Source organism: Giraffa tippelskirchi, chromosome 4 (assembly GCF_054371585.1).
Source record: "Giraffa tippelskirchi isolate mGirTip1 chromosome 4, T2T-mGirTip1v1.2.pri, whole genome shotgun sequence".
NCBI classification, from domain to species: Eukaryota; Metazoa; Chordata; class Mammalia; order Artiodactyla; family Giraffidae; genus Giraffa; species Giraffa tippelskirchi.
The window spans coordinates 138,857,958-138,870,267 of record NC_137278.1 but is presented as its reverse complement, the minus strand read 5'-3'; the positions used below and the strand labels follow the sequence as shown (position 1 = coordinate 138,870,267).

Here is a 12,310-nt window from a genome sequence, read left to right as displayed (position 1 = left end):
AGTAAAAAAATTTTGAGCCCCTACTTTTAGCTTATTCTAAAAATAAAAACACGAGTATCAGTTGTTTTCCTGAAGGCCCCTAAGCTTCAGGGTGCAGAAGATAAACTATAAAGAGATGAATTACAATATGTGCTCAGCACTGTGTAATAAAGGTCTGAGGCTGAATGAACTGGAGGTATTTGCACATTGTCTTTGCCAATTCCAATTTCTGTGTATGAGGGGCAAAAGGATTACTATTACTATTTTGTTTTAATTTTTGATTGAAGTATAGTTGATTCACAATCAACCAGGGATTGAACCCATGTCTCTTATGTCTCCTGCACAGGCAGATGGATTCTTTACCACTAGCGCCATCTGGGAAGCCCTCTTAGAGACTATATACTTAATAAAAAAAGTCTTTAGAGAAGTGTTTTGGTGAGGTCTAAATCTGCTGGACATTTCATTATGTTGATGCCTACAAGTCAGTTAGCTTCACTGCAAATAATAATTTAAAATACTAAAATAGTAATAATATGGAAGAAATCACCAATCCAAACGATCTCTTGTGTACTAAAAATGCCCTTGATAGACATTAATTGATGAACAAACATATATGGAATAGATATTCTGTGTTAGACATTCTATTAAGTGCAAGAAAGACTTTTTAATAATCTGTAATGCGGATGGTGACTGCAGTCACGAAATTAAAAGACACTTGCTTCTTGGAAGAATAGCTATGTTAGCTATGTCAAACCTAGACAGTGTTTTAAAAAGCAGAGACATCACTCTGCTGACCAAGGTCCATATACTCAAAGCTATGGTCTTCCAGGTAGTCATATTTGGCTGTGAAAGTTGGACCATAAAGAAGGCTGAGCACTGAAGAACTGACACTTTTGAACTGTGGTGCTGCGGAAGACTCTCCAGAGTCCCTTAGACAGCAAGGAGATGAAACCAGTGAATCCTAAAGGAAATCAGCCCTGAATATTCACTGGAAGAACTGATGCTAAAGCTGAAGCTTCAATACTTTGGCCACCTGATGAGAAGAGTGGACTCACTGGGAAAGACCCTGATGCTGGGAAAAATTGAGGGCAAGAGGAGAAGGGGGTGACAGAGGATGAGATGGATGGGTGGCATCACTGACTTAGTGGACATGAGTTTGAGCAAACTCAGGGAGATAATGATGGACAGAGAAGGCTGGTGTACTGCAGTCCATGGGGTCATAAAGAGTCGGGTATTAATGACTGAACAACAATAACGTCTCCCAAAAGTCTAAACCAGCAGTCTCCAACTGTTTTGACACCAGGGACCAGTTTCATGGAAAAAAATTTTTCCCAGGATAGAGAAGAGGAGGGATGGTTTTGGAATAATTGTCATAAGGCGTGAGCAACATAGATCCCTCGCATGTGCAGTTCACAGTAGGGTTCATGCTTCTATGAGAATCTAATGCCGCTGCTGATTTGACAGGAGGCGGAGCTCAGGTGATAATGTGACCAGTGGGGAGCAGCTGTAAACACAGATGAAGTTTCACTCACTCCTTGGCCACTCACCTCCTGCTGTGCAGCCTGGTTCCTGACCAACCATCAACCGGTACTGTCTGTGGCCCAGGGGTTGGAGGCCCCTGGTCTAAATGACCCCTTCTGAATGGAATTGTACTTTGTGAGCCTATTTTTAAAAAGCTATTAGAAGACAATCTGGTATAAAAATTTTCAGTCTTGCCAGACTCTTTCTGGGGTATTTCCCAAAGAGAAACACTTGGGGATATTTTTACTTTTTAAGAAATACTTCAATGATTTTTTAATCACACTTTTCTTCACCTCATAACAGACAATTAACTTCTAATGACATCATTATCCAAGACAGAAAGGTGAGAAGTCTAAGTGTTATCATCTTTAGGTGGGATACACATTCTTCTTTAAATACACACACACACACACACACATACACAAGGAATAGCACAAAAAGAAACTCATTACAACCCCTGCAAAGCTTCACCTTCAACCTTATAACCCAATATTGACAATTCCTAATAATACTTGATGTGTGGATCTTTGGAGCTTAATCAGTTGTGTTCATTGTGAATGGAATCTGGCCCAATATAAACACAGAAACTGTCCCTCAGATCTGTGTAAAGTTTGCTAATAAGTATAGCATAATTTTCACTACACCTTGGAACATGGGAACATTTTTTTTTGTATTATCTTAAACAATGAAAATCTCACAGTATAAATATTAGGTTGGTGCAAAAGTAATTGCAGTTTTGCATTGTTGAACTTTGCCATTTGATATTGGAATACATTCTTAAATGTGGTTATGTTATACGTCATTTTAATGTGAATTTCTTGCTTTAAGTTTTTTGCTAACGAATTATTACTTGCTGTTTATTTAATATGTATTTTAGACTATGGAAATGATGTTAGACAAAAAGCAAATTTGAGCGATCTTATTTGAGTTCAAAATGGGTCATAAAGCAGTGAAGTCAACTCGCAACATTAATAACACATTTGGCACAGGAACTGCTAATGTGCGTACAGTACAGTGGTGGTTCAAGAAGTTTTGCAAAGGAGATGAGAGCCCTGAAGATGAGGAGCATAGTGGCCAGCCATCGGAAGTTGACAACAACCATCTGAGAGCATTATCAAAGCTGATCCTCTTACAACTACATGAGAAGTGCCCAAGAACTCAATGTCAACCATTCTACTGTCACTTGGCATTTGAAACCACTTGGAAAGGTGAAAAAGCTTGATAAGTGGGTGCCTCATGAGCTGACCGCAAATCAAAAAAATTGTCGTTTTTAAGTGCTGTCTTCTCTTATTCTATGCAACAACCACGAACCATTTCTTGATCAGATTGTGATATGTGATGAAAAGTGGATTTTATATGAGAACCAGCAATGACCAGGTCAGTGGTTGGACAGAGAAGAAGCTCCAAAGCACTTCCCAAAGCCAAACTTAAACCAAAAAAAAGGTCATGGTCACTGGTGATCTGCTGCCCATCTGATCCACTACAGCTTTCTGAATCCTGGAAAAACCATTACATCTGAGAAGTATCCTCAGCAAATTGATGAGATGCATGGAAAACTGCAGGGCCTGCAGCCAGCATTGGTCAATAGAAAAGGCCCAATTCTTCTCCGCGATAACGTGTGACTGCACATACAAAGTTTTGCGTTATCCATCATATTCATATGATCTCTTGCCAACTGGCTACCACCTTTTCAAGCTTCTTGACAACTTTTTGCAGGAAAAATGCTTTCACAATCAGCAGTATGCAGAAAATGCTTTCCAAGAGTTTGTTCAATCCTGAAGCACAGATTTTTACACTACAGAAGTAAACAAACTTATTTCTTGTTGGGAAAAAATGTATTGATTGTAATGGTTCCTATTTTGATTAATAAAGATGTGTTTGAGCCTAGTTATAATGATTTAAAATTCAGGGTCAGAAACTGCTATTGTTTTTGCACCAACCTAATACTACTAACCTTACAACATGGAAAAGCACACAAGGTAATGTGGAAAATATACTTACAGAAAAAGTGAAATGAAAAGTTAAGTAGTATTTTCAAGAAGCTCATCTTAGCTTAGGGAAGCAATTTTACTCTACTGTGTGCATTTTTAAAACTATTGTAATGCTCTTGGCATTCGGTCCCATTACTTCATGGCAAACAGAAGGGGAAAAAATGAAAGCAGTGAGAGATTTTATTTGCTTGGGCTCCAAAATCACTGCAGACAGTGACTGCAGCCATGAAATTAAAAGGCACTTGCTCTTTGGAAGGAAAGCTATGATAAACCTAGACTGCGTATTAAAAAGCAGAGAAATCACTTTGCTGATAAAGGTTCATATAGTGAAAGCTATGGTTTTATCAGCAATCATGTATGGATGTGAGTTGGCCCATAAAGAAGGATGAGTGTTGAAGAACTGATGCTTTCAAATTGTGGTGCTAGAGAAGACTCTTGAGAGTCCCTTGGACAGTGAGGAGATCAAACCAGTCAGTCCTAAAGGAAATCAACCCTAAATATTTACTGAAAGGACTGATGCTGAAGCTGAAGCTCTAATACTTTGGCCACCTGATGTAAAGAGCGGACTCACTAGAAAAGACCCTGACGCTAGGAAGGATTGAAAGCAAAAGGGGAAGGGGGCAGCAGAGGATGAAGTGGTTAGATAGCATCACCTAGTCAATGGATATGTTTGAGCAAACTCCGGGAGACAGTGAAGGACAAAGGAGCCTGGCGTGCTGCAGTCCGTGGGGTCACAAAGAGTCGGACACAACTTAGTAATTGAATAACATCAACAACAACAACAAACTAATGTAAGTGCTCTGAGCATATTTAGGGTAGGCAGAGGTAAGCTATCATGTCCAGCAAGGAAGGTGAATTAAATGCATTTTCAACTATGATACTGTCAATTTACAATGAGTTTATCAGGATAACTAACCTGGAGATTGAGCAAGATTTATATATGGAATACTTTTCCATATCAAAAGCAAAATTTTATAGTGGGATATTAAACTTCATAATGCCCTTGGATTTGCAAGTTCATTTGGAACAGAAGTGACTGCTTTTAGGTAATGCATTTAAGAGAGGAAACATCATTTCAAGTTTGTTTAAGACTGCCATCTAGTGCCTCCTTTCTCCCTACTGGATGCAGAGTTCTCTGTGAGCAAGTCAGTTTAGAGAGGGTCTATATTTAACTTTCTGGACTGGTTAACTCAGGTTTTCAATAGACAGCAGTAATCTTTTCCAGCTTGGATGTCATTCTTATGGTATCAGCTGTGCAGAAACTGATTGTCCTGCTTGGCAGCCTTAGAGAAAAAGTAAGGCACAGACATGAAGCAAAGTAAAAAACAGTCATCTATTATTCTCTGCTGACCTATGCAGTTAGACATGACCCTCAAAACAAGACAAATTAACTTCTTTGTGGTGACGTAATCCCTAGAACAGATGGATCGATGATGGAAACATGTAACCCCACCAAGGTTCATATTTAACATGAGTAGTGTGGCACTACTGCTCTGTGTGAAACTCTGCTCTGGCCAGTACAGCTGAAAGATTATGTCAGCAGCTGAACAGCACAGATTCTGAAACCAGAGTCCCACAGAAACACCTGCTGTAGACTAGACAGTCACTGTGTGACCCAGAGTATTCCTTTGTGAATCAATGTGAAATCAATGTCCCAGCATGATGTTAGGTGGAATTGCGCTAATGGACAAGTAAACTAGTCAGGGAGACACAGCAAAGAGACCTCAGCTCATTAGCCAATTGGAACTGGAATAGTTCCAAGACACCTGGGTGGTTATGTCCACCTACCTGAATTACCCTGGAAGTTTCAATTGGATACAGTTCCCTTCTGTGAGTCATAGATTATTTGTTTTACTATGCACTGTTAAACAATTGTCATATTCCATGCTGAAGTGGCTGCCTTCCAGATGGGGTATGAGGTGATTTTTGTGACAAAATTCACTGGAGTCCAGAAGTAAGAATGAAGTGTACAGGTTTTTGATAAAATTCCATCTGGCAGCTCAACTGATCAAGACATTGATTTGATTTCAACAGTTCACAGAATTATAATTAGGCAGTTATGAATGGCACCCATATTTATCTAGAAAACATCTAGTTTACTCATAAGTAAAATAAAGCTTTAAGGAAGTCCCTTTATATTTATTTCAGTAGCTTTCCAAATACAAATGTGCAACCTTAATAAGTTAAGTTCCATATTCAGTGAGTTCTTGAAAAGTATTATATAAACTTTAAAATATATATTCAAAACAAAGAAGAAAATATTTAGCTTTATTTTGAAGCAACTATTTATATATTACGGAGATTATTTACACAACCATTTACATGTTAGGGTCAAAAATAACTAATGTAATGTAATATGCAATAGTCTGTGTGAATTTAACCTTAATCCCAAAAGCTATCTTAGCAAATATAAAATCTTTAATTTCCTAGGTTTATCAAGCAAATCCCCTCAAATCACCTGTCAAATTCTACCTTCATCTAGCCACTGAAAAATGTACAGCAAAATGTAGCCTATTTGAAATGTGAAAGTAAGTATAAACATCACGAATAGGTAATTTTTTGTACATGTTAATATCAGAAAAGAAAGAAATACAAAAATTTTAGGTTTCTCCATCTTATAAACTTGGTATGAGTTTCAAAGTCAACAAAAAAGACCAGTAAAAGGGGATTTTATGAAGAGGCTATTTCCTTTTCCAAGAGAATTCAAAAAGAAGCTGATAGGAAAAAGAAAATGTCACTGTAACTTATATAGTTGATCAAAAACAAAATCCCTGGAAGCAGCTTGGTGGGGTGGGGTGTGAAACCATCCAGTACAAACCGAGTCTGCAGTTAAAGCCAGTGGTGAGAAGCAGAGGAATGCCGGAGTCTCGGGCCTTGTGTTTGCAAACAAGCAGGGGTTCTGGTGGCTTTTCAGACCCAGCTCCTGGGATGGGAGCTTGTGTTTGTTTTTACGGTCCAAGACAATGAACCCCCAGCAGTATCTGGGTGACCTGGGTCTTGAGGTATTGATGTGAAAGTCACTTTCGCTCACGTTGCATCAGAGGGCTCATTTGCTAACTGAGGGCAAGCATCTTTCCTCCTGCATGAGTGCATCCCCCAGCCCAGCCCTCCACATCGCAGAGCCCTGAAGGATGGAGTGGATAGGTCACATCTTTGGATCTTTCTTTCTTTTGCTTGCACTAATCATCCCCTTTCTTGTACTGTATAGGAATCTGTCTCTGTTTTTTCAGCAAGTATATGTTGAATGAATAAAACAGATGGATGAATGAGAGATAAATTTTAAGTGTGAACAATCTGGGTAGATTTCATATTATAACTAACCTTCAAAGATACATGCATGCTAAGTCGCTTCAGTCATGTCTGACTCTTTGCAACATTATGGACTGTAGCCCACCAGGCTCCTCTGTCCATGAGACTCTCCAGGCAAAAATACTGGAGTGGGTTGCCATGCTCTCCTCCAGGGGATCTTCCTGACTGAGGTATCAAACCTGTGTCTCTTATGTCTCCTACACTGACAGGCAGGTTCTTTACCACTAGCGTCACTTGGGAAGCCCCTCAAAGATACCTAAGTATTTGCAAATAAAAACTATATACCAGATGAACTTCATCTATACTTTAGAACATTTAAACATGGAAACAGTTATGGGCTTCCCCCTCCACAAAATATTTAAAATATGTCAATAATACTTATTTTCCTTATTTAAAAAGTAACACAACTACAGCACAAATTATGGAAAAAATGAAAAGGGGACACAAAATCGTCTCCATTTCTAATCTACCCACAAAGGAATAAACCATTACTAATATTTTACTGATACAAAAATGTCACGAGAGTTAGAAGGCCTCCCATGCAGGGCATCAAATCCAAAGCACCTGGGGACCCACAGGTCGGGGAAAAGGTCCTTAGTTTCTTGTATATTTATAAAAGATTTCTCATCAGTTAATCCAGGGAGTCCCTCAAGCATTAAAGGACTGTTTCATCCTAAAGAAATTTAGAGGCTTCTGATCACTAATGAGACTCTACTCAGTTACAGTGAGAAATATAATGGCTGAACACGTAAGAATATTCCACAAAGGAGTCAGTTTGAAAAATGAGAGTAATAATCTGAGGGCTGGTTTAAAATATTGGAGCAAAATAACTGAATTACGTTAACAGGTAATATCCTCAAGCCAGGACCACTAAAACATGTACATGGCAACTAGGCCAAAAGCCAAGGATGGGCCCGTGCCAGGTACTGCTCCCTTGGGGGGTTGCCTTAGAATCAGGCCCACAAGCTTCTCCTTATGTGTGGACTCTATTTGGTCAACCTGCAATTCTGATTTATCATCAGTTCTGCCGCTTCTTAAACTGCTGACTTCTACAAATAGCTGACTTGACAAACATTGTTTCCAAAGATTGGGAGACTGAAGTATTTTACCCCAAAAAACAAGAAAGGCAAAGCAAAGGCAATAATTCTTTACAACTGGTGGCTCAGATGGAAAAGAATCCAGCTGCAAAGCAGGAGACCTGGGTTTGATCCCTGGGTTGGGAAGATCCCCTGGAGAAGGGAATGGCTACCCACTCCAGTATTCTGGCCTGGAAAATCCCATGGACAGAGGAGCCTGGTGGGCTACAGTCCATGGGGTTGGAAAGAGTCGGACACGACTGAGTAACTTTCACTCACTGTGTGTAGCAGTGGCTACATGGTCACAGAAATTCTCTAACAAAGCCAAGGAAGCGATAATACTTCCTAAATTGGACTGAGAAGAAAAATGTATTATTAATTCTCTCTGAGCATTTGCACAGATTTCTTCTGTCTCTTCTATTTCTTCCTAAACTGTGTGCAAGGAAGCAGGACTCTCACCTGGCTGAGGACACAGGGGCACTGAAAGGGTGGAGCAAGAAACAGCAACTTCGAGTTGTTAGGTAAAATATAGGATGCATGGTTAAAACTGAATTTCAGACAAATTACCAATCATTTCTTTCTTTTTAAGGGACATGAGGTATTTGAGATCCACTTACACTAAAAATTATTTTTTTACATTCTTTTTTAAAAATATTCTTTTCCATTATGGTTTATCACAGGATATTGAATATAGTTCGTAGGACCTTGTTGGTTATCCATCCTATATATAACAGTTTACCTCTGCTAATCCCAAATTCTCGTCCTTCCTTCCCCCACCCCCTCCCTCTTGGCAGAACCACAAGTCTGTTCTCTACGTCTGTGAAGCAACATAAAAAAAATTCCTAATTGTTTATCTGAAATTTAAATTCACCAAGCATCTTGTGTGGCTCTTTTATTTTGATAAATCTGGAAGCCCTATCACAAACTCCTTCTTCCTCTCAACAAGAGCAGTCCCTACTTGATAGGCTGGTGTTCTGGATAACCTTATGGTTTGAGAAGAGTGTTCAGCTATCCAAAAAGTTTGTCAACCACTTTGCTCAATGAATCTGGGCAACGCTCTGAACTGCACTGTCTGTGGACTTCTCATCAATAAAGTAGAGTGCATCTGGTTGTTGTGAAAATTAATTAAAGCTTATAAAACCCTTTGCAATTGGCATGTTCAGCCCCATATGCTACAAAATATTTATCACATGCCAGACTGCCTGAAAACATACTGATTGCTCAGTGAACAATTAGATGGCAGAAATTCTGAAAGATGTTAAATCACATGTTAATCTCACCACACTTAAGAACCACATATTGAAACACAGAGGGCTTTCCAACCTAAGAAGTGAACTTATCTTTGAAAAACAAACATAACATGACTTGTTTTTAAACAATACAGTACTCTAAATTATATTGTTATGGATTTTTTTTTCAGCTGAACCATAGCTTTTGAAATGGGAGACCAAGAAATAACAATCAGGAAATGAAAACAGTTCATCTCCTACAAGTCTATTGTCTGCTATTTCTGCTTGGTAAGGTTTTTTACAGTTAAAAAAAGTTCTCATGAAAACAAAACAGAGATACCAACACAATAAAACACATCTGGAGGCCACTCGGTGACACTCAGGCTTCTTTTTTTCCCAACCATTAGCTTTCATGGAAAGCTCTTACAGTACTAAAGCAAATGCCATAAAAGTGTAACACTTATTATATAATGTTGTCTAAACACTTGAGGTTGAAATTGAAACCTGGCAGTGAAACTGAAGAGTAAATAAATTTAGATTGTACCAACATAACAATGAAAAGACACAAGTGTAAATAAATACCCGGTGGGTTGGCCAGGCTAATGCAACATTTAAGGAGGAGAAGAGAGAGCTCTTATTCAGTAGCTTAAAGTCAATTACAGAGAAGAAAGACAGGGTTACAATTCAAGTTGTCAAAATTCATCTCTTATTTTCTGATTGAAACTGAGGTGTCAAAAAGGAGGCAATAAGTCTACGACTAACTGCATAATTAATCTTAGAGCCAAATATAAAGATTTATAATTCACTAAGCATCATGTTTGTCTTGTTTCCTGCTTTTGCACAAATTTTGCTTTCTGCCTAAAATGAGTCATTGTTCACTTCTACTGGCTTGGCCAACTCCTATTCAGTCATCAAGACCCAACTCAACTATCTCTTCCTCCCTGGAGCCTTCCTTAACAAGTCACACAGAACAAACAACTTCTACTTTTGGCTTTGTGCCACTACTATATCTGGTACATTTCTGTATTCGTGCCTCCACCACAGTATTTCACAAGTGCTTAAATGCCTGCCTTTCCCATAAATGGTGAGCTTTTTAAAGACAGGAACTATCCTCAATTGATGTCTGTAGTCCCAGAGCCTAACACAGTGCCTGGCAAACCACAGGGCTCAATGAAGGTATGCTGAAGTGAAAATGATGCCCCTAAGCTGAAATAAAAATTGAAAGTTTCACATTAAACAGTTAACGTGAATTCGTAAGTGAAATTTTTTCTTACTTTTCAGAGGAGAGAAAAGGCAGTGGAGAAAATTCAAAACAGCTACATTACTTTGAAGTGAATAAATGGTCAGGAAGAGGCAGAAGATGAAAGGTTCTACATATCCATTTAAGAAGCTGGAACAACAAACTACTGTGAACTGTTCAGAAAATATCTCTGCAAAAGTATGCCAATCGCAACCTGGAGGGCTGGCCTCCAGACCAAGGAGCAGATGCGACTTCATTTCTATCCCTCCCTTTAGCTGTCTGCTGAGAAGGCCCACAAAGGTGTCATTAAGAGATGGAACGCTTTCCTGTAGCACTTTCACACACTCATTACCAGCTGATAGCGTTTGATCTTTGAGTCATGGCTGAAGTGACCCAGATTCAAACTGGTGATTATTAATGTCACGTTTCTATAGGCCTTCTTATTGGAATAGCACTTAACAGTCACTTGCGAATCTGCTGGGATCTGGGCCATGGCTCATTGCTGTGTTCATCCCAACAACTCACAAACTCCATCTTCAGAGATATAATATAAGTGGTACCCTGCCTCCCGGTGGGCCGTCTGTAACTTCAGCCTAATTAGAATGTGAATAAGATCCAAGAGCCTGAGAATTTGCCTAAAAATCAGTGATTTAATTAAACACAGTGCTAGAAAAATGGACTAGTCAGGGCAGTACATATGGTGACACAGGCCAACATATATTAAGATTAACACAGAAAGAGTTTCACCACTGACTGCATATTTACACCAGCTTTTACTGGGAGAATCGAGGAGATAAGAATTTTTTTTTTTTTGCATTTTATTATTTATTTATTTAGTTAGTTTTAAAATAAATTTATTTATTTTAGTTGGGGGCTAATTACTTTACAATATTGTAGTAGTTTTTGCCATACATTGACATGAATCAGCCATGGTTCAGGATGGGGAACACGTGTAAACCCATGGAGATAAGAATTTTATTACGGTTTAAAAAATATTAGGAATGCAACTAAAATGGATCCTGGGCTACTCTTATTTTCCAGCAAACCCTCTCCAAACTTCCCCCAATTAATTCCAATTTGGTCAATGAACATTTTAACAAAATTATAATCACTATGTGATTACATAAGTAAGTGAACTCTCCTTTATACATTTTCCACATTTCCCATTTATAAACACAGTGCTCACATTTGTAACTTTCAGTATGAATAGAAGTATGTCATGGCTGTAACTATATCAGATTAATAATTTGCTCTGAATATTAAGGCATTTTAAGCTCCTCATCTTAAATTACAATGTAACCTATTAAACCAGACTTTTGGCAAAGGGAAACCAAACCGGACATTCTCTTAGGTCTTTAAAATACAGCTACTGTTGAATTTTGAAATGGCCGCACTGTAACATGAATAAAAAGACCATCTTTAAAAGATGCACCTGGTTAACATGAATAATTTTGAGTAGACTGCTAAATAATTCTAATCAGGGATTTAGGTAATGATGACAATTAATAATATCAGCTCCTATTTATTTATTTATTTAAATATTTATTTATTTGGCTGCAACGGGTCTTGGTTTCGGCACGTGGGTTCTTCACTGCATCAAGTGGGATCTTTTGCGGTGGCACACGGACTCCCTCTAGTTGTGGCACCTGGCCTGCAGTAGTTGCAGGACATGGGCTTACTTGCTCAGAGGCATGTGGGATGTTAGTTCCCTAACCAGGGACCAAACCCGTGTCCCGGCACTGCAAAGCGGATTCTCAACCACTGGATCACCAGGGAAGTCCCTCAGCTCCTATCTATTAACTACTCCCCTAAAGTTACAGCCTCCAAACCCAGTGTTTTAGAATCAAGAAAATTGTGAGCCTAAAAGGTCATCATGCCTCTCACTTTATCATTCAGGAAACTGAGGCATAGAGTGGGTAAGAAGTCCAGAAAATTAAGTGACCTCTCCAAGATTACATGCAAGTT

General features: G+C 38.8%; 1 protein-coding gene across 1 annotated transcript in view; it reads right to left on the bottom strand.

Moving 5' to 3' along the window:
• PRICKLE1 (prickle planar cell polarity protein 1) overlaps positions 1 to 12,310 on the bottom strand; it is a 107,507-nt gene that overhangs the window by 88,390 nt on the left and 6,807 nt on the right. The window lies entirely within an intron of this gene.